General features: G+C 47.5%; 2 long non-coding RNA genes across 2 annotated transcripts; both read right to left on the bottom strand.

Annotated features, from left to right (window-relative positions):
• Positions 1-5,831: 5,831 nt before the first annotated feature.
• Positions 5,832-8,361, bottom strand: LOC144247079 (uncharacterized). Its single transcript, XR_013340777.1, has 3 exons — positions 8,055-8,361; positions 6,810-7,094; positions 5,832-6,377 (listed from the first exon to the last, which is right to left on the bottom strand). It is a non-coding gene; the product is annotated as an uncharacterized LOC144247079 (long non-coding RNA).
• Positions 8,362-16,043: 7,682 nt separating this feature from the next.
• LOC144247078 (uncharacterized) lies at positions 16,044-18,573 on the bottom strand. The gene is made up of 3 exons (XR_013340776.1): positions 18,267-18,573; positions 17,022-17,306; positions 16,044-16,589 (listed from the first exon to the last, which is right to left on the bottom strand). It is a non-coding gene; the product is annotated as an uncharacterized LOC144247078 (long non-coding RNA).
• Positions 18,574-22,102: the final 3,529 nt, after the last annotated feature.

Here is a 22,102-nt window from a genome sequence, read left to right as displayed (position 1 = left end):
GGAACATCCTCGGTAGCAAATGCCCCAAAATATCCCGCGCGGAAAAGAACGCCAACAAAAAAAAACCCCTTGCCTCTAACCCAACAAGAACCAAAAGAAAAAACCTTTTCTTTTAAACTGCATTTCAATGTATTTTATTTTTATATTTTTCATATTTATATTCACATTCGGATTTATAATGTATATTGATGTATAACTGAATTTTTATAATTTCTTACATTTATTTCTATTATATTTTATTCTATTTTAGTACATATCTTAATGTATTGCTTATATATTTCTATAGTTAGATTTAGATTTCTAGAAGGTTTATATTGCTTAAAATAAACCCCTGCCTCCATCCAAGTCAAAATCTTTAAAAAAATCCCATTATTTAAGCTCCGTTTACATTTATCTCTATTTTTTGCATTTATATTCAAATTTACATTTTAAATGTAGATTGATGTATGATGTTATTTATAGCCTATCTCTTCCTAATACTTATTTTTATTTTTTTATATTTTTATATATATCTGTATACATCGAATATATATTTCCATATTTAGAACGATATCAAAATAAAATGTATATTCATATTTTTTTCTATTAAAGCCCTGTCTCTAACCAAATTTAAAAAAAAAAGCTCTGTCTATAAGCAATACTTGATTATTCATATAATTTTTCATCATTATAGTCACATTTGTATTTCTACTTTACACTGATGTATTTATAAATATATATTATATATATTATAAGGTAGCAAGATAGATAAATTATTATTTAAACTCTATTTCGTACATACTGCTAATACTTATATTTACTTACCACTGAATTTTTATATAGATCTTAATGTATTTAGGATATATTTCTACACATAGATTTCTAATTTTATTTTATTTATATTTATAATTTTTGTAATAAAACCCCTACCTACTACCAAATAGAAAATAAAAATCCCCTTTATTTTAAACGATATTTAAATATTTCTATATTTTATTTTTAATAGTACTTATATCTTCTATCACAATATATTGAGGTACTATATTTTGATATATAATATTTATGACATATAATGTGTTATAATAACACATATACTGTAAAATATGCATTATGTACTGCATTGATTTCTATTATTTTGTAATTTTTATATTTATATATCCACACGAATTAATTATACAACTCTATATGGTTATTTTGCTTGTATTTATAATCTCTATTTATATGTATTTATATATACACATATAAAATACTCTATATCAAACAATATAATACCTAATAGTAATGGATAACATTATTTATGTTACATGTTTTATTTATATGTATTCCGTTTATATTTAAAATTGAAGGTTTATATTCCATTTTCATATTTATGCATTTCTTTTGTTTCATTAGAGTTATAGTTAAAACTTTGCAGTTATAATCCAATTCCTAAAAATAAAATGCCAAAACAAACAGCATCAAATTCCCACCAATACCATCCAAAAAATTCAGAAAGGCTCCACCAGCCAACCAACTACCAGCAGAAAAACCCACACTACACTCCTTTCACTAACAGTTCTTATCACATCACAAAAATGAAACAAACATTTAAAACAACCTATAGAAATCCACACAGCAAATCACAAAAACCACTAAAATGAAAAAAAAAAAAACCCAACTAACTTACTATACTGCAAATCATACAACAGACCCCGAACGTTTCTAAAAAAAATAACCAAAACTCTACCACTACACTAACTCATAAAGAGAACCCAATGCTCTATAAAATGAACTAAAAAAACCCACCAAATAATTACAGATATTAAAAAATCGAAACCACGAAGGAAAAAAAATTCACCACCCAGATAAAATAACTGCGCATAAAGACCCACCATAGATATACCCATGTTCCCAAAAATAAAACTAATAAATAAACAACAGCCAAATACATCAAACTAAAAAAAAATATATATATATATATTAACAACAACAAAATAATTATTCCTAACTCAATAAACCCATTATGCCTCAAACCATCAAAACACAAATACCACCTAGAAATAAACACGTCGCCAAAAGAGAAATGTAACAATTTTAATAACTCCCGAACTCTCTGCAACAATAAAACATACGCGGCAATCAAATATGCCAAATGCATAAAACCCCTATAACATAATAAACAAGAATGCAATAATCAATATTAAAAAAAACCTCACTGATTAACTACAGGACACTACCTCAAACCCACCAAAACAAACACTACATATGCTCATGCTAATAAAAGCCTTCACAAACGAATTAAAAACCTAACGTCTACTTCATGCTACGACCCATAAAAACCATTGTAAACCTTTAAGAACACATTCTTTAGAAACATAAGAACGGATCAAAAAGAAATCCAACAACACTCAATCAAAAAAAACCCCCTTGTCATGCGCACCTGAAGCAAGAACCGTAACAACCAAAAAGTAACACCATGGCCCTTCTCCTACAGCAACTACGAACAAAAGAAAAGGATCCCATAAATTCCTCAAAACCACCGCAGCGAGGGAGGCTGGAAGATGCGGAGCCGCGCTCCCGGCCCCGGGCGCAGCGCGGCTCCGGCAGGAAAGCGGATCCTCCGGCAGGCAGAGGCGGCGCCGCGCCGGCAGACCCCCGCCCGCTGCCCCCGGCCCGGCGGGGCCGGCACCGGGCCCGGGGGGCCCCGGCGGCGCCCGAGCCCCGCGCCCGGAGCGGCGGCACCGGCCGGCACCGGCGCGCCGCCCGCGCCGCCTCCCCCGCCCGCCGGCCCGGCCAAAGCTCCGCTCGGCTCCGCACGGCTCGCACCGGCGCGGCTCCGGCGGGCCCGCGGCAGCCCAGCCGCGCCCAGCTCCCCTTCCGCCCCGGCCAGCCCCGGCACTGCCGCCAGGGCTCCGCGCCGGACCCTTCGCTGCCGGGCCGGGGGCAGAAGAAGCGCCCCGAATGCAGCGGCACAGCCCGATCCCCGCCCTGCCAGCGCTGCCACGGCTGCAGCTCCCTTCCTCTGAAGGCCCGACAGTGACGCCACGCTCCGGCGCTCACCTCACCCCAACGAGGGCACAGAAACGTGCGCTCCCCCCCTTCAATTGCGTCCCCTAGAAGAGCAGAAAACAAGGGGCCTGCCTCAAATAATGGTAAAAGGGAGAATTTTACCTCAATCCAAACCTCTTAAAAGGCGGGACCACAGGACTGACCCCTCCATTTCAACCTCAGGATGACGAAATTTCAAAGGGAAAGGACAAAAGCCCCCACTACAAAGGCGCACCGGCTCACCTGTTTGGCTACTGCTTCTCGGCACAAGGGTTTGTCCCTCGGCTCCTCCTTTGAGCAATGCTCCACGTCTCCAAGTGCATATCCAGGTGATCCCCCAGACCCCGTCCGAAGCACTCACCGTCCTTCCAGGAGACAGCCCCGGGAGCCCCCCATAAACTCCTCTTCTCCAGCAGCTCCGTGCAAAAGCGATGTGAGGAAAACCCCCTAAATCAGCCCCCGGAGGAGCCGCCCCCTCCTCATCATCCTCACAGCTCACACCTGGGGCTGCTCTGAGCCCCCATCATCCTAACAGCTCACACCTGCCGCTGTTGCCACTCTCCAACAGCGTCTCTCCCTCTCCAGCACACAGCGCACTTCTCACAGACACAGATCCAACAGAAATCTGCTACGGGTGTCAGCTTTTCTTAATCCATCTGGTTACACGATTAAAACACATACATGCATTGATGGTCATTGAGAGAAAGCTTTCCCCTGGAGAAAATAGTCACTTTGGTAGCACACTTTGATATATCTGTGGAAAAGCAGAATCAGCACCAACTCCTAAGACCCCTGCTGAGGAACCCAGCCCTCCTTGGGACACCCAAAGCAGCAGACCTCGAAAAAGGAGGGGAAAAATGAAGCTTGGAGTGGAAAAAGAGGATAGAAGTACAGAAGCCTTTAAAAATGCCTGCATGGAGCAATAGTGGGAACCAGTCACATTTCTTCTTTCCTTGCTTTCTGTGATGACATAAATAGAAAGTAAGAACACGTTAAACAAAAGGCAGAGCTAGGATTTTACAGGTCTTTATTTTGGCAGGCTGGAATGACAAACGCCTCTTCCGGGGCTGCGACACGTTTTGAGGAATGGCAGAGAACGGAGGCAAAAGGTGCCGGGGAGCCCTTTCTGTTCCATTTAGCCCCTGCAGCTGCTCCGCTGGTTTCAGGGCACTCGCTTGGTTCGTTCCTAGAGAAAAAGGCTACGGCATGATTTTCAAAACTACTGCCCATCCACAGTCAGAGTTTCCTACATTCCTGGGTACAAATGAGTGGATCGAGAGAGGGCTTCTTTTCAAATTAGTTTAGCCATAGCTTCCTATTCTTTACCAATACCTGTGAAAACGAAACACTTGCCAGGTTTTAGTATTCTACACACACCCCTCCCTGGGAATTTTGGGGTAGCTTTGGGTCCCTCTGCGGGACGGCACCCAGCGTGACCCCCCCTCTCATCTGCCACCCACCCGCTCCCCCACCGCAGTGTGCGTCCCTCTCCTAGCGACCTTGGGGTGCCCCAAATGACATCAGAGCCCCGAGTCTTCAGCCCCTAACCCTGACTCCCGAAGAAGGCACAGGACGAGTCCAACTGCCCCGGACAGCAGCCCAGCACTCCCTTCCAGCCCTTCCCACGCGTCCATCCCCCCAGAAAGGGACTCCGCCGCAACAAGGAAGGGGGGGCAGCCCCCAGAAGGCTCGAAGCTCCTGCCCCGCCTCGCTGTCGCGGGCCAGGGGCAGAAAGAGGGAGCGGCAGAGGCGGCGGGGACGCGGCACGGCCGGCACGGCACAGAGCGGGGGCCGCTCGCAGCGCGATGCCGGCGGAGCCGCAGGTCCGGCAGCGCCGGGGCGGGGTCCGAGCGGCGCGGGGGATCCGCCGAGAGCCTCCGGCCCCGTGCGGGGACTCCCGCAAGGCCCGGGGGGCGCCGGGCTCCGGCCCTCGGGGCTTTATTCTCCGGCGCCCCGAGCCCCGCGGCTGCGGGGGAAAGAAGCGAAGGGGCGACGGGAAGAGAGGAGGGAGAGCGGGGCATGCGAAAGGTCGGGGAGGGAGGACGGGCTGCGGAGGAAAGCGGGCGGGGAAGGGAAAGGCCGGCAGGGGAGGAAGAGGGACGGTGAACAGAGGAGGGAGAGAGGGGGAATGGAACGGAGGAGCAGGGCAGGGACAGGACAGGAAGGAGCCGAGTTTGGGGGGGGACACGGAAACGGGGGAAAGAGAGGTAACTGAGGGGAATACGGGGAGGAGGATGGAGCGGTAGAGAGAGGGACAGGAGGGGATCCTCCCAGCGCCCCGGCTCCGCCCCGGCGCCCCGCCCTGCCCGGGCTGCTGCGCTCGGCCGAGCTCGGCTCGGTTCGGCTGGACTCGGCTCCTCGGCCAGCTTCGGCTACTTTGGGCCACGCTCGGCTATTACCAGCCGCATTCGGCTCGATTAGCCTCTTCGGCAAAGCTCGGCTCGCCTCGGCTGTACTCGGAGCCGCTCGGCTACGCTCGGCTCCTCGGCCAGCTTCGGTTACTTTCGGCTAAGCTCGGCTATTTCCGACCGCATTCGGCCCCACTCGCCTCTTCGGCGCAGCTCGGCTCCACTCGCCTCCACGGGCCCTCCCGGCCACTTTCGGCCACGCTCGGCTATTCCCGCCCGCACCCGCCTCCATTCGCCCACTCCCACAGCTCGGCTCCCTCCGGCTCACACATTTCCTCAGGGCACCTCATTCCAGGGCACACAAATTGCAGCCCCTAAAGGCTTGCGGCTCTTTCAACACACACTTGTAACTCAACTCTCGGGACAGAGCTGATGGCTCCTTTAGGACAAGAATAGTTACATCTAAAAGCAATTCCCTCATTTTGCATCTCCTTTTCATTTAACCCCCCCCAAAATCCCATACATATCACAAGGAATGTGCAGTTCTGGTTTCCCCACCCTCCGTATACTATTTGTACAAAGGACCTGGCCACAGCACACACAACTGAATAAAGCCCAGCTTCAATAATCAGAACAACTGACATTTGTTTACAAATTAGGTGCAGTTTTGTATGGTGCTGCGTACCCTCGGAGGCGAGTCGAGGAAAAAGAGCTACAGCACTGGAACCTAAGTTTTAGCAGCTGAGTCATTTGTAACTTGTGCCATAAAGTAAACCAAGCATCACTACAGTATTATCTGCTGAAGTTCTCCACTGTAGGTTTAAGGTACAGCAGCACGTGCTTTACTCCCAACAAAAGCTGCTCAGGTGGGGGGAGCCGGGAAGCCAAGTCTCTCCACTTTGTCTGAACACCATCTTCCAGGAAGGTACTGCTTCCTCTCTCCCAGGCTCCCTTCAGCAAAGTAGCAAATACAGAATCCGGTGCCACAGAAGGCTCTTGCCTGACCTCCTTGTGGTTTTCAAACTGTTTAAAGCGAAACAAAAAGCGTAAGAGAAAAACAGTGATGAGTATGAAACAAAAGTCTCTTCAGCCACCTTTGGTTTGAGATGAGCTCTGAACTGAAGCTCTGGGAGCACAGGCGTGCAGTCCTGCTAGAACAGAGCTGTCCAGTAGTGTCCCCAGGGGTATCTGGAGTGTTCACACTGCTGAACTGAGAAAAACTCACCAAACCCAGCCCAGGGGCCTGTGATCCTCCACCCACCTGGGGGAACTCCGGGCACTGTAAACAGAGGCCACAGCGCACACCAGGCTCTGCTGTGCCTGCTGAGGAGTCTCTGTATGAGCCCTGAGGCCTGGTATCGCCTCCCAAACACCACAGAGACCTCTTGTGTCATCAGAGAAAAGCCCTGGAGCAAACGTGTGTCCCCAGCACGATCAACAAGGATGCAGAATTACCTCCTCAATAAAAACGCTGTTCCTGATGGAAATGTAACCTCTGTCAACTGTGAGGATTTTATAGGAATACTGGCTCAAGAATTCAGTGACTTCAGGTATTCCATACCACAGGTTCCTGGGACTACTTGGGCATCCAGAGTCTATAGTATCGGTTAAACTGGTAGAGCTGAGGATACTTAGCAGCTTTGTCACAGAGCTGGAACGTCAAGCAGGGAGAAAGGGGCTCTCTCGGAGAGTGCAGGAGGCCAGTGAAAACAGCAACAAAGTCCTCCACGACATCTGCTCCTAGAAAAGCCAAATAAATTAAACTATTGACATGAGCACGGACACTGGGGCAACCTTCCTTACTTTGGGCCTTGCCAGCAGCCCACAGAGCCTCACGCAGAAAAGAACTGAACGAGATCAAAAAGTGTTCGCAGTGACCTAGACACGTGCTCCTGACTGCAGAGGTACCTGAAAAACCCTCCAGACATCATCAGCTCCTGCTGAAGCAAACAATCCACCTTCGCTGTCTTGTGCCAAAAACACGCCCGTCTCTTTACAGGGAGACACCCTGCCAGGCACCGCCTCAGAGAAGAACCGAGCTGTACTGGGGGGATACACCCAGCCAACGTGTACAAGTTAAACAGAATTTTCTGTCAGAACTGGGACTTTCAGCACCCCCCAGGTGCTACTCGACTGCCACATACACAGACAGGGCTTCGTGAGGTGCTCTGCGGTTGGCCAGTCCTGTTCCAAGCCCTGCTGATGCCCCTGTGGTTTTAACGCTGTCCTCAAGGAGGTAGTAGAACCTCGCAGTATTTGCCCCTGGAGCTTAATTTCTGAAGTTTTCCTTGGGAAACGCATCCATTTCCTACTTAACAAGGCAGTCCCCTCTCCCTGATCTCGGGAAGAGCTGCCCACAGGCACGGGAAACACCTTCCTCTCCTGATCGCCATGCTCTGCCCTTAAAACGCTGTGTTACTGAGGCCAACTACTTCCAGACCAAGACTGTCCATGCAGGGACAGTGTCCCTTCTCTTCAGGGTCAGGGAATTAGGGCAGAAGCACCTACAGAGCTTCAATGCCCCTCTTGAGCACAAAACACCATCAATCTGCACTTCCTTCTGCTTGCAGGGAAGGTAATAACATGCCTCAAGGTAAAAAATTATAAACGGTAAAAAATTATTACAAGAGAGTAGAAATGATGCCACTTTCACTCCACTGCTAGAAACGACACATAAAACATAAAAAAAAAAAACTGTACCTGTTCCGTTTTCAGACTGAAGCAACAGCATATTCCTGGCTGCTAATGCAGCAGGGACAACAGCACTGAAGGGAAATGTCTGGATAATCACGCCTTCATTTAAAGAGAACACAATTTCCTCATCTAAGCCATCACTGCCCTCCATCAGAACAGCCAGCATATCCACGACATCTAATAAGTGAAGGAAAAAATGTAAGCAGAGGATCCAGACTAACTGGGAAAACAACAGAGGTAGAATGCAACATTCCAGGAACACAAGGTATCTTTTTAGTTCCCAAAAAAACCCAAAAACAAAACAACAAAAAAAAAAAAAAAAAAAAAAAAGAAAGCAAACAAAACAAACAAGAAAACCTTAAAAAAAAAAAAAAAAAAAAAATTCAAAGGCACATTTGCCAGGCAATACAATGTTGGGGGCAGCACAAAAATCACAGCTGTACTTCATTCTGCCTTTCAAAGCTGCTGTCCAGCACAGGTTGCCCAGAGAAGCTGTGGCTGCCCCCGGATCCATGGAAGTGTCCAAGGCCAGGCTGGACAGGGCTTAGAGCACCCTGGCATGGTGGAAGGTGTCCCTGCCCATGGCAGGGGGTGGAACGGGATGAGCTTTAAAAAAAGGTGCCTTCCCATCCAAACCCTTCTGGGATTCCACGATTCTGTGAACAGCTTCAGGCAGGACTACATTTCCATTGTAGTTCAATAATGCTGCTGCAAGAACACGAAGAGAGATTTCAAATACCGTTAAAGTGGCACAACCACATCAAAAATTACGTCTGGGAGTAAAGTGGAAACTCTGCTGATTCCAAGGACACATGGAGGGCTGAATCCTGGAGATCCTTACATAACAGGATCTCTAGAGTTATCCATCCCCAGTTTGTTGCTTAGGGTTAGAAAAGGTAGCCCCAAGTCGTGGAGTTCTGTTCTTAAGGGGTTACCACATACCATCAATGTGAGAGACGGGGATGCTGATGTTTGATCAGAGTCCTGTAGCAACCTGGAGCACGCTGGCTTCCCGAACCAGGTCTGCTGCTTTGTCCGTGTAGCGGTAGGGCTTTGTCCTCAGCCTTCAGCAGGATCTGTCAGCAAAGGTGGAGAGAAAAGTAGAGTGCAGCGCCTCTCAAGCATGGGGGAACCATGTGCTGCTAAGGAAGACCACGTGCTGAAAGTGGTTTGAAGCCGGGTGGGTTTTGGGAGGACAAATTCCATATTACTTCTGCAGGATTCTGTCTGCAGTTCCTGCTCTACAAACCAAATACATCAAACGACAAAAACAAACAAATAAAAAAAACCCCACATTAAATTAACAACAACAAAATAATTATTCCTACCTCAATAAACCCATAACGCCTCGAACCATTCCAGGGAGGGCGGCAGGAGGGGCGGGCAGAGCCAGGGCCCCGCTCCGCCGCCCCGGCGGCATTTTCCGGCACGCGGCCGCTCCCGGCGTCTGGAGAGGGGCGCGGGGCCGGGAAAGGCGGCGCAGCCCTGCTCCGATGCCGCTCGGCCGCGGCCCGGGAGCGCTGCGACCGCGCCTCCGCCGCCCGCCGGCACCGGCCCCACCGGGCTGCCCTCGCCGCCATCCTCGCCGCCGCTGAGCCGCCTTCAGCCCTCCCCTCACTCACAGACACCGCCCCACTCGCCGCTCGCTCCCGCCCCGTCTCGGTGGTTTTGCCGGGCGCTGGCTGGGGGGCTGCAGTACCACCCTCTGTCCACAAGGCGGCAGCACTTGTCAAGAGAGTGCGCGACAAGCACTCGCAAGATGGCGGCCCGTGAGGACCTTGACGGAGACAGGCGTTTTGCCGATGCCTGTCGGCTCGTGCCAAAATCCCGCAGGCTCGCGGTGCTGCTGACCCCACAGCCCGTGTGCACGGCACCAGAACTGCCGCGGAAAATCCCCTAGGGGGGCGCCGGCGGTGCGGGCAATTCAGGCAGTGTGGAAAACAGACACGGGTCCTCGACTTTCTTGTCCTCGTTTTTGCACCCTCTTGAGAAGGTCAAGCCGAGTCCGCGCCAAGCCACTCCCAAGATGGCGCCCGCGGGCTGTGTCTGTAGTACCCACCTCTGTCCACAAGGCGGCAGCACTGCCGCCCGCCACCGCCGGGGGCCGCCGCTCGCCTCGGGGCCGCGGGCGGGGCAGGCGGCAAAAAGAACGGGCGCCGTCCCCTCCGGAACATCCTCGGTAGCAAATGCCCCAAAATATCCCGCGCGGAAAAGAACGCCAACAAAAAAAAACCCCTTGCCTCTAACCCAACAAGAACCAAAAGAAAAAACCTTTTCTTTTAAACTGCATTTCAATGTATTTTATTTTTATATTTTTCATATTTATATTCACATTCGGATTTATAATGTATATTGATGTATAACTGAATTTTTATAATTTCTTACATTTATTTCTATTATATTTTATTCTATTTTAGTACATATCTTAATGTATTGCTTATATATTTCTATAGTTAGATTTAGATTTCTAGAAGGTTTATATTGCTTAAAATAAACCCCTGCCTCCATCCAAGTCAAAATCTTTAAAAAAATCCCATTATTTAAGCTCCGTTTACATTTATCTCTATTTTTTGCATTTATATTCAAATTTACATTTTAAATGTAGATTGATGTATGATGTTATTTATAGCCTCTCTCTTCCTAATACTTATTTTTATTTTTTTATATTTTTATATATATCTGTATACATCGAATATATATTTCCATATTTAGAACGATATCAAAATAAAATGTATATTCATATTTTTTCTATTAAAGCCCTGTCTCTAACCAAATTTAAAAAAAAAAGCTCTGTCTATAAGCAATACTTGATTATTCATATAATTTTTCATCATTATAGTCACATTTGTATTTCTACTTTACACTGATGTATTTATAAATATATATTATATATATTATAAGGTAGCAAGATAGATAAATTATTATTTAAACTCTATTTCGTACATACTGCTAATACTTATATTTACTTACCACTGAATTTTTATATAGATCTTAATGTATTTAGGATATATTTCTACACATAGATTTCTAATTTTATTTTATTTATATTTATAATTTTTGTAATAAAACCCCTACCTACTACCAAATAGAAAATAAAAATCCCCTTTATTTTAAACGATATTTAAATATTTCTATATTTTATTTTTAATAGTACTTATATCTTCTATCACAATATATTGAGGTACTATATTTTGATATATAATATTTATGACATATAATGTGTTATAATAACACATATACTGTAAAATATGCATTATGTACTGCATTGATTTCTATTATTTTGTAATTTTTATATTTATATATCCACACGAATTAATTATACAACTCTATATGGTTATTTTGCTTGTATTTATAATCTCTATTTATATGTATTTATATATACATATAAAATACTCTATATCAAACAATATAATACCTAATAGTAATGGATAACATTATTTATGTTACATGTTTTATTTATATGTATTCCGTTTATATTTAAAATTGAAGGTTTATATTCCATTTTCATATTTATGCATTTCTTTTGTTTCATTAGAGTTATAGTTAAAACTTTGCAGTTATAATCCAATTCCTAAAAATAAAATGCCAAAACAAACAGCATCAAATTCCCACCAATACCATCCAAAAAATTCAGAAAGGCTCCACCAGCCAACCAACTACCAGCAGAAAAACCCACACTACACTCCTTTCACTAACAGTTCTTATCACATCACAAAAATGAAACAAACATTTAAAACAACCTATAGAAATCCACACAGCAAATCACAAAAACCACTAAAATGAAAAAAAAAAAAACCCAACTAACTTACTATACTGCAAATCATACAACAGACCCCGAACGTTTCTAAAAAAAATAACCAAAACTCTACCACTACACTAACTCATAAAGAGAACCCAATGCTCTATAAAATGAACTAAAAAAACCCACCAAATAATTACAGATATTAAAAAATCGAAACCACGAAGGAAAAAAAATTCACCACCCAGATAAAATAACTGCGCATAAAGACCCACCATAGATATACCCATGTTCCCAAAAATAAAACTAATAAATAAACAACAGCCAAATACATCAAACTAAAAAAAAATATATATATATATATTAACAACAACAAAATAATTATTCCTAACTCAATAAACCCATTATGCCTCAAACCATCAAAACACAAATACCACCTAGAAATAAACACGTCGCCAAAAGAGAAATGTAACAATTTTAATAACTCCCGAACTCTCTGCAACAATAAAACATACGCGGCAATCAAATATGCCAAATGCATAAAACCCCTATAACATAATAAACAAGAATGCAATAATCAATATTAAAAAAAACCTCACTGATTAACTACAGGACACTACCTCAAACCCACCAAAACAAACACTACATATGCTCATGCTAATAAAAGCCTTCACAAACGAATTAAAAACCTAACGTCTACTTCATGCTACGACCCATAAAAACCATTGTAAACCTTTAAGAACACATTCTTTAGAAACATAAGAACGGATCAAAAAGAAATCCAACCCGTAACAACCAAAAAGTAACACCATGGCCCTTCTCCTACAGCAACTACGAACAAAAGAAAAGGATCCCATAAATTCCTCAAAACCACCGCAGCGAGGGAGGCTGGAAGATGCGGAGCCGCGCTCCCGGCCCCGGGCGCAGCGCGGCTCCGGCAGGAAAGCGGATCCTCCGGCAGGCAGAGGCGGCGCCGCGCCGGCAGACCCCCGCCCGCTGCCCCCGGCCCGGCGGGGCCGGCACCGGGCCCGGGGGGCCCCGGCGGCGCCCGAGCCCCGCGCCCGGAGCGGCGGCACCGGCCGGCACCGGCGCGCCGCCCGCGCCGCCTCCCCCGCCCGCCGGCCCGGCCAAAGCTCCGCTCGGCTCCGCACGGCTCGCACCGGCGCGGCTCCGGCGGGCCCGCGGCAGCCCAGCCGCGCCCAGCTCCCCTTCCGCCCCGGCCAGCCCCGGCACTGCCGCCAGGGCTCCGCGCCGGACCCTTCGCTGCCGGGCCGGGGGCAGAAGAAGCGCCCCGAATGCAGCGGCACAGCCCGATCCCCGCCCTGCCAGCGCTGCCACGGCTGCAGCTCCCTTCCTCTGAAGGCCCGACAGTGACGCCACGCTCCGGCGCTCACCTCACCCCAACGAGGGCACAGAAACGTGCGCTCCCCCCCTTCAATTGCGTCCCCTAGAAGAGCAGAAAACAAGGGGCCTGCCTCAAATAATGGTAAAAGGGAGAATTTTACCTCAATCCAAACCTCTTAAAAGGCGGGACCACAGGACTGACCCCTCCATTTCAACCTCAGGATGACGAAATTTCAAAGGGAAAGGACAAAAGCCCCCACTACAAAGGCGCACCGGCTCACCTGTTTGGCTACTGCTTCTCGGCACAAGGGTTTGTCCCTCGGCTCCTCCTTTGAGCAATGCTCCACGTCTCCAAGTGCATATCCAGGTGATCCCCCAGACCCCGTCCGAAGCACTCACCGTCCTTCCAGGAGACAGCCCCGGGAGCCCCCCATAAACTCCTCTTCTCCAGCAGCTCCGTGCAAAAGCGATGTGAGGAAAACCCCCTAAATCAGCCCCCGGAGGAGCCGCCCCCTCCTCATCATCCTCACAGCTCACACCTGGGGCTGCTCTGAGCCCCCATCATCCTAACAGCTCACACCTGCCGCTGTTGCCACTCTCCAACAGCGTCTCTCCCTCTCCAGCACACAGCGCACTTCTCACAGACACAGATCCAACAGAAATCTGCTACGGGTGTCAGCTTTTCTTAATCCATCTGGTTACACGATTAAAACACATACATGCATTGATGGTCATTGAGAGAAAGCTTTCCCCTGGAGAAAATAGTCACTTTGGTAGCACACTTTGATATATCTGTGGAAAAGCAGAATCAGCACCAACTCCTAAGACCCCTGCTGAGGAACCCAGCCCTCCTTGGGACACCCAAAGCAGCAGACCTCGAAAAAGGAGGGGAAAAATGAAGCTTGGAGTGGAAAAAGAGGATAGAAGTACAGAAGCCTTTAAAAATGCCTGCATGGAGCAATAGTGGGAACCAGTCACATTTCTTCTTTCCTTGCTTTCTGTGATGACATAAATAGAAAGTAAGAACACGTTAAACAAAAGGCAGAGCTAGGATTTTACAGGTCTTTATTTTGGCAGGCTGGAATGACAAACGCCTCTTCCGGGGCTGCGACACGTTTTGAGGAATGGCAGAGAACGGAGGCAAAAGGTGCCGGGGAGCCCTTTCTGTTCCATTTAGCCCCTGCAGCTGCTCCGCTGGTTTCAGGGCACTCGCTTGGTTCGTTCCTAGAGAAAAAGGCTACGGCATGATTTTCAAAACTACTGCCCATCCACAGTCAGAGTTTCCTACATTCCTGGGTACAAATGAGTGGATCGAGAGAGGGCTTCTTTTCAAATTAGTTTAGCCATAGCTTCCTATTCTTTACCAATACCTGTGAAAACGAAACACTTGCCAGGTTTTAGTATTCTACACACACCCCTCCCTGGGAATTTTGGGGTAGCTTTGGGTCCCTCTGCGGGACGGCACCCAGCGTGACCCCCCCTCTCATCTGCCACCCACCCGCTCCCCCACCGCAGTGTGCGTCCCTCTCCTAGCGACCTTGGGGTGCCCCAAATGACATCAGAGCCCCGAGTCTTCAGCCCCTAACCCTGACTCCCGAAGAAGGCACAGGACGAGTCCAACTGCCCCGGACAGCAGCCCAGCACTCCCTTCCAGCCCTTCCCACGCGTCCATCCCCCCAGAAAGGGACTCCGCCGCAACAAGGAAGGGGGGGCAGCCCCCAGAAGGCTCGAAGCTCCTGCCCCGCCTCGCTGTCGCGGGCCAGGGGCAGAAAGAGGGAGCGGCAGAGGCGGCGGGGACGCGGCACGGCCGGCACGGCACAGAGCGGGGGCCGCTCGCAGCGCGATGCCGGCGGAGCCGCAGGTCCGGCAGCGCCGGGGCGGGGTCCGAGCGGCGCGGGGGATCCGCCGAGAGCCTCCGGCCCCGTGCGGGGACTCCCGCAAGGCCCGGGGGGCGCCGGGCTCCGGCCCTCGGGGCTTTATTCTCCGGCGCCCCGAGCCCCGCGGCTGCGGGGGAAAGAAGCGAAGGGGCGACGGGAAGAGAGGAGGGAGAGCGGGGCATGCGAAAGGTCGGGGAGGGAGGACGGGCTGCGGAGGAAAGCGGGCGGGGAAGGGAAAGGCCGGCAGGGGAGGAAGAGGGACGGTGAACAGAGGAGGGAGAGAGGGGGAATGGAACGGAGGAGCAGGGCAGGGACAGGACAGGAAGGAGCCGAGTTTGGGGGGGGACACGGAAACGGGGGAAAGAGAGGTAACTGAGGGGAATACGGGGAGGAGGATGGAGCGGTAGAGAGAGGGACAGGAGGGGATCCTCCCAGCGCCCCGGCTCCGCCCCGGCGCCCCGCCCTGCCCGGGCTGCTGCGCTCGGCCGAGCTCGGCTCGGTTCGGCTGGACTCGGCTCCTCGGCCAGCTTCGGCTACTTTGGGCCACGCTCGGCTATTACCAGCCGCATTCGGCTCGATTAGCCTCTTCGGCAAAGCTCGGCTCGCCTCGGCTGTACTCGGAGCCGCTCGGCTACGCTCGGCTCCTCGGCCAGCTTCGGTTACTTTCGGCTAAGCTCGGCTATTTCCGACCGCATTCGGCCCCACTCGCCTCTTCGGCGCAGCTCGGCTCCACTCGCCTCCACGGGCCCTCCCGGCCACTTTCGGCCACGCTCGGCTATTCCCGCCCGCACCCGCCTCCATTCGCCCACTCCCACAGCTCGGCTCCCTCCGGCTCACACATTTCCTCAGGGCGCCCACTCCCACAGCTCGGCTCCCTCCGGCTCACACATTTCCTCAGGGCACCTCATTCCAGGGCACACAAATTGCAGCCCCTAAAGGCTTGCGGCTCTTTCAACACACACTTGTAACTCAACTCTCGGGACAGAGCTGATGGCTCCTTTAGGACAAGAATAGTTACATCTAAAAGCAATTCCCTCATTTTGCATCTCCTTTTCATTTAACCCCCCCCAAAATCCCATACATATCACAAGGAATGTGCAGTTCTGGTTTCCCCACCCTCCGTATACTATTTGTACAAAGGACCTGGCCACAGCACACACAACTGAATAAAGCCCAGCTTCAATAATCAGAACAACTGACATTTGTTTACAAATTAGGTGCAGTTTTGTATGGTGCTGCGTACCCTCGGAGGCGAGTCGAGGAAAAAGAGCTACAGCACTGGAACCTAAGTTTTAGCAGCTGAGTCATTTGTAACTTGTGCCATAAAGTAAACCAAGCATCACTACAGTATTATCTGCTGAAGTTCTCCACTGTAGGTTTAAGGTACAGCAGCACGTGCTTTACTCCCAACAAAAGCTGCTCAGGTGGGGGGAGCCGGGAAGCCAAGTCTCTCCACTTTGTCTGAACACCATCTTCCAGGAAGGTACTGCTTCCTCTCTCCCAGGCTCCCTTCAGCAAAGTAGCAAATACAGAATCCGGTGCCACAGAAGGCTCTTGCCTGACCTCCTTGTGGTTTTCAAACTGTTTAAAGCGAAACAAAAAGCGTAAGAGAAAAACAGTGATGAGTATGAAACAAAAGTCTCTTCAGCCACCTTTGGTTTGAGATGAGCTCTGAACTGAAGCTCTGGGAGCACAGGCGTGCAGTCCTGCTAGAACAGAGCTGTCCAGTAGTGTCCCCAGGGGTATCTGGAGTGTTCACACTGCTGAACTGAGAAAAACTCACCAAACCCAGCCCAGGGGCCTGTGATCCTCCACCCACCTGGGGGAACTCCGGGCACTGTAAACAGAGGCCACAGCGCACACCAGGCTCTGCTGTGCCTGCTGAGGAGTCTCTGTATGAGCCCTGAGGCCTGGTATCGCCTCCCAAACACCACAGAGACCTCTTGTGTCATCAGAGAAAAGCCCTGGAGCAAACGTGTGTCCCCAGCACGATCAACAAGGATGCAGAATTACCTCCTCAATAAAAACGCTGTTCCTGATGGAAATGTAACCTCTGTCAACTGTGAGGATTTTATAGGAATACTGGCTCAAGAATTCAGTGACTTCAGGTATTCCATACCACAGGTTCCTGGGACTACTTGGGCATCCAGAGTCTATAGTATCGGTTAAACTGGTAGAGCTGAGGATACTTAGCAGCTTTGTCACAGAGCTGGAACGTCAAGCAGGGAGAAAGGGGCTCTCTCGGAGAGTGCAGGAGGCCAGTGAAAACAGCAACAAAGTCCTCCACGACATCTGCTCCTAGAAAAGCCAAATAAATTAAACTATTGACATGAGCACGGACACTGGGGCAACCTTCCTTACTTTGGGCCTTGCCAGCAGCCCACAGAGCCTCACGCAGAAAAGAACTGAACGAGATCAAAAAGTGTTCGCAGTGACCTAGACACGTGCTCCTGACTGCAGAGGTACCTGAAAAACCCTCCAGACATCATCAGCTCCTGCTGAAGCAAACAATCCACCTTCGCTGTCTTGTGCCAAAAACACGCCCGTCTCTTTACAGGGAGACACCCTGCCAGGCACCGCCTCAGAGAAGAACCGAGCTGTACTGGGGGGATACACCCAGCCAACGTGTACAAGTTAAACAGAATTTTCTGTCAGAACTGGGACTTTCAGCACCCCCCAGGTGCTACTCGACTGCCACATACACAGACAGGGCTTCGTGAGGTGCTCTGCGGTTGGCCAGTCCTGTTCCAAGCCCTGCTGATGCCCCTGTGGTTTTAACGCTGTCCTCAAGGAGGTAGTAGAACCTCGCAGTATTTGCCCCTGGAGCTTAATTTCTGAAGTTTTCCTTGGGAAACGCATCCATTTCCTACTTAACAAGGCAGTCCCCTCTCCCTGATCTCGGGAAGAGCTGCCCACAGGCACGGGAAACACCTTCCTCTCCTGATCGCCATGCTCTGCCCTTAAAACGCTGTGTTACTGAGGCCAACTACTTCCAGACCAAGACTGTCCATGCAGGGACAGTGTCCCTTCTCTTCAGGGTCAGGGAATTAGGGCAGAAGCACCTACAGAGCTTCAATGCCCCTCTTGAGCACAAAACACCATCAATCTGCACCTCCTTCTGCTTGCAGGGAAGGTAATAACATGCCTCAAGGTAAAAAATTATAAACGGTAAAAAATTATTACAAGAGAGTAGAAATGATGCCACTTTCACTCCACTGCTAGAAACGACACATAAAACATAAAAAAAAAAAACTGTACCTGTTCCGTTTTCAGACTGAAGCAACAGCATATTCCTGGCTGCTAATGCAGCAGGGACAACAGCACTGAAGGGAAATGTCTGGATAATCACGCCTTCATTTAAAGAGAACACAATTTCCTCATCTAAGCCATCACTGCCCTCCATCAGAACAGCCAGCATATCCACGACATCTAATAAGTGAAGGAAAAAATGTAAGCAGAGGATCCAGACTAACTGGGAAAACAACAGAGGTAGAATGCAACATTCCAGGAACACAAGGTATCTTTTTAGTTCCCAAAAAAACCCAAAAACAAAACAACAAAAAAAAAAAAAAAAAAAAAAGAAAGCAAACAAAACAAACAAGAAAACCTTAAAAAAAAAAAAAAAAAAAATTCAAAGGCACATTTGCCAGGCAATACAATGTTGGGGGCAGCACAAAAATCACAGCTGTACTTCATTCTGCCTTTCAAAGCTGCTGTCCAGCACAGGTTGCCCAGAGAAGCTGTGGCTGCCCCCGGATCCATGGAAGTGTCCAAGGCCAGGCTGGACAGGGCTTAGAGCACCCTGGCATGGTGGAAGGTGTCCCTGCCCATGGCAGGGGGTGGAACGGGATGAGCTTTAAAAAAAGGTGCCTTCCCATCCAAACCCTTCTGGGATTCCACGATTCTGTGAACAGCTTCAGGCAGGACTACATTTCCATTGTAGTTCAATAATGCTGCTGCAAGAACACGAAGAGAGATTTCAAATACCGTTAAAGTGGCACAACCACATCAAAAATTACGTCTGGGAGTAAAGTGGAAACTCTGCTGATTCCAAGGACACATGGAGGGCTGAATCCTGGAGATCCTTACATAACAGGATCTCTAGAGTTATCCATCCCCAGTTTGTTGCTTAGGGTTAGAAAAGGTAGCCCCAAGTCGTGGAGTTCTGTTCTTAAGGGGTTACCACATACCATCAATGTGAGAGACGGGGATGCTGATGTTTGATCAGAGTCCTGTAGCAACCTGGAGCACGCTGGCTTCCCGAACCAGGTCTGCTGCTTTGTCCGTGTAGCGGTAGGGCTTTGTCCTCAGCCTTCAGCAGGATCTGTCAGCAAAGGTGGAGAGAAAAGTAGAGTGCAGCGCCTCTCAAGCATGGGGGAACCATGTGCTGCTAAGGAAGACCACGTGCTGAAAGTGGTTTGAAGCCGGGTGGGTTTTGGGAGGACAAATTCCATATTACTTCTGCAGGATTCTGTCTGCAGTTCCTGCTCTACAAACCAAATACATCAAACGACAAAAACAAACAAATAAAAAAAAACCCACATTAAATTAACAACAACAAAATAATTATTCCTACCTCAATAAACCCATAACGCCTCGAACCATTCCAGGGAGGGCGGCAGGAGGGGCGGGCAGAGCCAGGGCCCCGCTCCGCCGCCCCGGCGGCATTTTCCGGCACGCGGCCGCTCCCGGCGTCTGGAGAGGGGCGCGGGGCCGGGAAGGGGGCGCAGCCCTGCTCCGATGCCGCTCGGCCGCGGCCCGGGAGCGCTGCGACCGCGCTCCCACCGCCCGCCGGCACCGGCCCCGCTGGGCCGCCCTCGCCACCGCCCTCCTCGCCGCCTTCAGCCCTCCCCTCACTCACAGACACCGCCCCGCTCGCCGCTCGCTCCCGCCGCTCGCCCCTCCCGCCCCGTCTCGGTGGTTTGGCCGGGCGCTGGCTGGGGGGCTGCAGTACCACCCTCTGTCCACAAGGCGGCAGCACTTGTCAAGCGAGTCCGCGACAAGATGGCGGCCCGTGGGGACCTTGATAGTGACAGGCGTTTTTGCCGATGCCTGTCGGCTCCCGCCAAAAACCCACACGCTCGCGGTGCTGCTGACCCCGCAGTCCGTGTGCACGGCACCGGAACTGCCGCGAAAAATCCCGTCACGGGGCGCCGGCGGTGCGGGCAATTCAGGCAGTGTAAAAAACAGACATGAGTCCTCGAATTTCAATGTCCTCGTTTTCGCGCCCTCTTGACAAGGTCAAGCGAGTCCGCGCCAAGCCACTCCCAAGATGGCGGCCGCGGGCGGCGGGCTGCAGTACCGCCTCTGCCCACAAGGAGGCAGCACTGCGCCGTCGGCAGCGAATGACCCAAAGATCCGCGCGGGAAAGAACGGAACAAAAAACCTGCCTCTGACCCGGCAGGAACCGAAAGAAAAAACCTTTCCTCTTAAACTGCATTTCAATAGAGTTTATTTTTATATTTTTCAGATTTATATTCACATTCGGATTTGTAATGGATACTGATGTAAAATTGTATTTTTATAAATTTTTACATTTATTCCTATTCTTTTTTATTACATTTATATTTTTATACATACCTTGATACATTGCTTACATATTTCTATAGTTATATTTTTATTTCTAAAAGGCTTATATTGTTTAAAATAAACCTCTGCCTCTATAAAGTAAAAATCTTAAAAAAAAAAAACCCTTTCTTTTATACTGTGTTTAAATTCATCTCTATTTTTGGCATTTATATTCAAATGTACATTTTAAATGTAGATTGATGTATGGTGTTATTTATAGTCTATCTCTTCCCAATACTTATTTTTATTTCTATTTTATATTTTTATATATACACCTGCATACATTGATTATATATTTCCATATTTAGAATGACATCCAAATAAAATGTATATTCATATTTTTTCCATTAAAACCCTGCCTATAACCAAATAAAAACAAAAAAAAGCCCTTCCTTTAAACGATACTTGAATATTTATATATTTTTTCATCATTATAGTCACATTTGAATTTCTACTTTACATTGATGTATTTATAAATATAAATTATACATATATAAGGTAGCAAGATAGATAATTATTTAATTTCTATTTCTTACATACTGCTAATACTTATATTTACTTACCTTTGAATTTTTATATAGATCTTAACGTATTTAAGATATATTTCTATACATAGATTTCTAATTTTATTTATATTTATAATTTTTATAATAAAACCCCTACCTACTACCAAATAGAAAATAAAAATCCCCTTTATTTTAAACTATATTTAAATATTTCTATATTTCTATTTTTGATTTTTACAAGTACTTATCTATTCTATCACAATAAATTGAGGTACTATATTTCGATATATAATATTTACGACGTAATGTGTTATAATAAGACATATACAGTAAAATATGCATTATGTACTGTGTTGATTCCTATTATTTTGTAATATTTATATATCCACATGTATTAATTATACATTTCTATATGGATATTTATATTTATAATCTATATTTATGTGTATATAAACATAGAAAATACTCTATATCAAACACTATAATAGCTAATAGTAATGGATAACATTATTTATGTTACATGTTTTATTTATATGTTTTCTGTTTATATTTCAAATTGAAGTTTTATATTCCTATTTTCATGTTTATGCATTTGTTTTGTTTCATTAGAGTTACAGTTAAAACTTTGCAGTTATAATCCAATTCCTAAAAATAAAATGCCAAAACAAGCAGCATCAAATTCCCACCAATACCATCCAAAAAATTCAGAAAGGCTCCACCAGCCAACCAACTACCAGCAAAAAAACCCGCACTACACTCCTTTCACTAGCAGTTCTTATCACATCACAAAAATGAAACAAACATTTTAAAATAAGACCTATAGAAACCCACACAGCAAATCACAAAAAACACTAAAAAGAAAAAAAAGAAAGCCAACTAACTTACCATGCTCCAAACCATACAAGAGACCCTGAACATTTCTAAAAAAATAACCAAAACTCTACCACTACACTAACTCATAAAGAGAACCCAATGCTCTATAAACAAAGGAACAAAAGAATCACCACCCAAATAAAATAA

The sequence above is a fragment of the Lonchura striata genome, chromosome 13 (genome assembly GCF_046129695.1).
Source record: "Lonchura striata isolate bLonStr1 chromosome 13, bLonStr1.mat, whole genome shotgun sequence".
Lineage (NCBI taxonomy): Eukaryota > Metazoa > Chordata > Aves > Passeriformes > Estrildidae > Lonchura > Lonchura striata.
The sequence above is the reverse complement of the archived record's forward strand: the minus strand, read 5'-3'. Positions and strand labels throughout refer to the sequence as shown.